Source organism: Lathyrus oleraceus, chromosome 2, assembly GCF_024323335.1.
Source record: "Lathyrus oleraceus cultivar Zhongwan6 chromosome 2, CAAS_Psat_ZW6_1.0, whole genome shotgun sequence".
In the NCBI taxonomy this organism is placed as follows: Eukaryota; Viridiplantae; Streptophyta; class Magnoliopsida; order Fabales; family Fabaceae; genus Lathyrus; species Lathyrus oleraceus.
Genome location: NC_066580.1, coordinates 349,871,525 through 349,877,134, shown reverse-complemented (window position 1 = coordinate 349,877,134; position 5,610 = coordinate 349,871,525). Strand labels below are relative to the sequence as shown.

At 33.7% G+C, this 5,610-nt stretch overlaps 1 pseudogene; it reads right to left on the bottom strand.

Annotated features, from left to right (window-relative positions):
• Window positions 1-633: 633 nt before the first annotated feature.
• LOC127123226 (S-adenosylmethionine decarboxylase proenzyme-like) lies at window positions 634-1,817 on the bottom strand (annotated as a pseudogene).
• Between the last annotated feature and the right edge of the window lie 3,793 nt (window positions 1,818-5,610).

Here is a 5,610-nt window from a genome sequence, read left to right as displayed (position 1 = left end):
CCCAATACTCGGGATTACGACTGGACATTCCATCCAGGTAATCTTTTTCTTCACATTTTATTTAGAAAGCGATTTGAATATTAAAGAGAAGACGAATATTAACGGCTTACAAGCTCTTACAGCTTGAGCCCAATACTCGGGATTACGACTGGACATTCCATCCAGGTAATCTTTTTCTTCCAACTTTATTAAGAAAATGATTTTTGAATATTAGAGTGTTAAAGAGAAGACGAGTATTAACGGCTTGCAAGCTCTTACAGCTTGAGCCTAATACTCGGGATTACAACTGGACATTCCATCCAGGTAATCTTTTTCTTCAAATTTTATTTATGAAAAAAAGATTTGAATATTGCACTTGGTTTAAGGGAGGTCAATTGGTACCTGGTCAAGGTTTGATTCAAATAAATTGAGACAAGATTTAAATGAAAATTGGAATGGTTTAAAATGAATTGAATTTTTAAAATAAATTAGAATTGAAAAAGAAAAAAATAATTTAATTTATGATATGTGGTTTTTTTTAAATGAATTGAACTCAAAAATAAATTAAAAGTAAAAAAATAATTTAATGTATGATAAGTGGTTTTAAAATAAATTAAAATTGAAGAAGGGTAATTTAATTTATGATAAGTGGTTTTAAAATGAATTGAATTTTAAATTAAAATTGAAAAACTCAAAATTTTCACCATTCATATCGATGTGCAAAGCAATAGAAAACTCAGCTAGATAGAAACATGCTAAAACCCTTTCAACAACTTCATTCAGAGATTTTTCTTCATACTCATAACCCACCCATAGCTTCAAAGCTATCATAACTGAATCCATCTTCAGATGTGACATAGATAGTTGATATTGCATTCTCTTCAATTCCATTCATCGAATACCCACATGGATCAAATTCAAAGTCACATATGTCAGATTTTGGAATGATCTTCCGGATTCCAGAATTCTTGGTCTTCAAAGCTGCTGAAGATGTGCTTGTCTTAAAAACACAGATGCCTTTTTCTTATCTAAAAGAGTCATGCACATTTCAAGGTAATTTAACCTGCATCTCATAACAGAACTGAGAAGAGAAGCTATCAAAAGGATTTTAGCAGTTTATCACAATCAACAAAACATCGACATAATAACCTACTACGACTTTTGCTTGATATGTGAACTCAGAAACGTAATATGATATGAACAGAATCATAACGGTGAGATAACGGAATCAAACACAACTCCTAAGTTCATACAGCTGCAAGCGAATATCCGATCAAAAAAACAAAAAAAGGGTCTGACAACACACACTACTTCCAAAATTTACGCTACAACACACTACAACAGTATATCCAAACGAAACACAATCAAAAACCGAAATACTACCGAATATTGTTTTATCGATGGTGCGGCTTGAGTTTGTTGTTTATTCTGCTTCATCCTTTTTTGAGCTCTGTTGATTTGGTGAGTGTACATCATTCCGTTATGCTTCCGGTTTGACTCCACGCTTTCAGTTCAACCCAAATGAAGGTCGGTTTTGATTCCAAATGCCCGTCGTATTCACCTCTTCACTCGCCGTGCTTGCCGCTTCCGTTGTCGTAAGCATGAAGCCGAGGTCTAAGCAGAAGAAGTACTGACGTCCTCCATCCCAGAACAACAATGGCGAAACAAACATCATTCAACCACAACTCTAACCGAAGACGAACAACAACGTCGAATCGAGAAAGAAGATCAACCGGAGCCACCACGTCAGAATCATCCTGTAAATTTCTCCCTTAGTCTACCTTCGTAAACGCACGAGAAGGAGCCTCTACTGGTTTCGATTCCGGCAACAAACTCATGGCTTCGTTTTTGCTCTTGTGTTCGTGTGAGAGTCAAAGATAAGGTACGATTACAGTGAGACCCCGTTTTTGATGTGGGAACGGTTTCGATGATGTCGTGGTGCGGGATCGCGTTCTGGCGAGGCGCATCTTATTTCCTTCATGGATTTTATTGGCGGTTTGGGGGTTTTGATGGTAGTGGAGATGGAAGAAGGGTTTCGTGAGGATGATGATTTGGTGAAGGTTTCGTGGAGTGAAGCTTGGAGAAAATGAAGGGTGGCGGCGGAGGAGATAGTGGTGAGGACGAAGGTTTGTGAGAAGGATCAAGGGTGGCGGCGGATTAGGGTTTTTGTGGAGTGAAGAGGGTGAAGCGGCTAGGTCTTTTTTTTTAAGAAGAGGAAAGATCTTTTTCTTTTATTCTTTTCAGAAGATTCAGAGACAAAAAAGAGAGTCACGTGGGCTGTTCCCACCTTTTTTTTTTCTTTTTTTATTTTTTCGTCTCCCTAGTTTCCATAGAGAGACGTTGGGAGTCCTTTTTTCCTCCTAGGCATCAGTTGTTTTTTATTATGTGTTTCTTTAATTTTTGTTTTTTGGTGATGTGTCAAAGGGTTATTGGCTGAGGAGGATAATTGAGGATAGGGATCTATGTGTCTTTCAATTGGGATCACTGATTAATTTGAATTAAAGGCTATGATTGAACCAAAGAAACACAACATTGTTAACCAAATTAAAATGCCTAGAATATCCTTCTAGAATCTTAAATCAATTTAAATCACTTAAATAAAATAAATTTCACATTTTTATATAAACATGATAAAATTAAAATGAGAGCATGATTATACCTATTTAATTTTTTTGATTTTCTTTGACACAATAATGAAAATAAATGGATTTAACCTGAATAAAAATCAGGTGCAAAATCGCTCGAAAAATTAAACTGAATGTACCAAAACAATCAGTGTAGAATAAACTTATTGGAAAAATACAGCGTTTCTTTTAATTTTGAAATAAATTTTGACCGATTAAACAGGATTGAGCTGGTCAGAATGTGGCCAAGAAAATTAGCTGAAAAAATAAATCGAGCATACTGGATTAAACTACGCGAAACATAGATTAATAAAATTGATGTCTAGAAGCTTGATTTTAAAATTTTTCATTCATTGATTTGACGCACATCCGTTGATTAATTCAATCGGTTTGTCTGTAATTTCCAAAAAATTATTTCGACTGATATTTTAGGCACTATGCGGTATGGAATGCATGGTATGATATGTAGACATGCAAAAGCTATGATTAATGTGCTGAATCAGCGATTCAGGGTCAAAATTGGGGTATGACATTTCCCTAATGACAACTATATGGATTCAAGATTATTAATAATATTCAAGTATCCTCTCAATAACATTTATTTCTAAATGAGATTGTGATAATCACTATATTAATCTTTAGACGATTTCTCCATCTAACTATTAATATAACAATCTTTAATGTTTGATACAAAAGAAAAGTAGTGTATAAATCTATTTCTACAATTTATTCACTACTTAAAAGCATACTTTAAGTCAAGACTTGAATAACCTTTCTCAACAATAACTCAAATCTGAATATTCAAAATAGGGTGAAAGTATCAATCATTACATCAATAATCAATTGTCACATACAAGAGTTAATAGGAATACATAATCAATAAGGGATAGCTACTACCTCCAATCTTGACAAAGTGGGGTTTAGCTCCTCATCACCATGTTTGACAGCCAAATGGAATACAAAAATGGCATCTGTTTTTCTTCTCCAAAACTTGTGAATATTTCTCCTTTTCTCCCATTGTGTGTTTAAAGAGTTCAAACTTTCCCTAATAATCTCCTTTTGGTCTAAAACAGAAAAGTGATCTCAAAATGTTCTAAAACTGTCACACTTAAGTTGGATTCAAAACATAACAAGTGGCCCAAAACTAATTAAAAAGCTTGCTATCTTCACAGGGTTCGCGGCGCCAACATGGGTCGCAGCGCGAACTGAAGGAAAAGCAGCTTCTTTGCCTTGCAAGCTTCCTCAACACTTGTTCTTCCAAACTTTATTCTTCAAATGCTTCCAAAATGCCCATCAAGCTCCTTCCAAATTTTTGCTCATGCAATCCAATGCTCTTTTGTCCATAATTTCTACAAAACTAACAAATAAGTGAAATATCTACTCAAAACATAATTAAAATAAACTTACTTGCATATTTACTAAATTGTGAGAATAAAAGTGTGTAATTCAATAAGAAAATGGTAAAAGGGACCAACAATAATATATGAAAAGTAGTGATAATTGGTCCCTAACAAATTTACAACTACAATAGGAGACTTACAATCTCACTTATAAAAATGCCTTTACTTTTGAGACAAATTTAATGTTATGTTAAGCAATCGTAATTGGACTTATATAGAAGTCACAACTATTTGAGGTCGGTCAATAATAATGTTTGAGTTAATACATGCTAGAGAAATGATATGTAAATCATTCTCCTAAAGTCATGCCACACAAAAAAAGAATGATCAAGCACAAAGGCTAGGAGGATGGTCCATTACTTCAATCCATACTTCATGACACTTGGGATAAACTTACACATCAATCCAAAGTATCTTAAATGATCCATGATCAATTAGGAGGTAGATTTGAAATGATGAAAGTTTATCAAGCCCCAATTCACACATCATGAACAAGATGAACACAAACCATCCAATTGATCAAAGGGAAAAAAAGGAGATGAAGAAGAAGGGGACAAGATAGGTCACACCCAAGTTGGACAAAAATAAGTTTAATCAAGTCATCATCAAAATTAATCAACCATTTTGGTGGATTAGGGTTTTCACCCCATCAACACCCAAGATCCATTGAGTTTGATGAGACTCATGATCTAAAACATCATGATCCAAGGCCAACAAAATTTCACAAAGGTCACACCAATATAAAATACAATTAAATGAATAAAAAATACACTAAAAGTATTTTTAAATGAATTTTAAAATAAAAAATGAAAAATCCATAAAGTCCTTCAAAACACCAAATAAATGGCCAAGAAAATTATGGAAGGTTGGAATAAAATAAGAAGCGTGTAATAAATTTTTCAGAATAAAAAATACAGAAAAATATTTTTAAACCAATTAAAGCAAAGGAGAAATGAGAAAATAAAGAAAAAATAGAAAATCGGTGAAATAAAATATGAAAAAATGAAAATCAAATGAAGAAAAATAGAAGAGAGATTTAGAAATTATTTTGGGATTTTTTGGATGAAAAGTGAAATGACTATGAATTTTAAAAGAAAAAGCAATTAAAAATAATAAAAGAAAATAATTAAAATCAGAAAAGACACGGAGCGTTGGATTACACCTCATTAATTGATGTGGTAGATCCAACACTCATCAGGTTAGGATGCACGATGGAACGTACTACAAGCACCCAATTCAAATCCAACCAAATCAGAATATTTCAAATGTCCAATGTGTCTGGCTAAACTTAGACGACCTGGAACACCCTGGTCATCTTCTCTGGTGAGCTCTCACTAGAGCTTCATTGTTTGGTAAATCTAGAATACGAGGCCACCAACATTGTGATCCTCTTCTCATCCCGAATTCAACCTTATGCTCCAAATTCATTTATCTAAAGCAAGCAAAGGGAATTTCAAAGAAGTTTCAGAAACAAGCAAGCCATGAAAAATTAAATTAAATGATGAACATGATCAATAAACACCAGATAAGTTAGAGGAAAGTATCTGAGAGTGAAGGAATACATTATGGTAACTTGTTTAAGTTCAAATTATGCTAAGAACTACCTT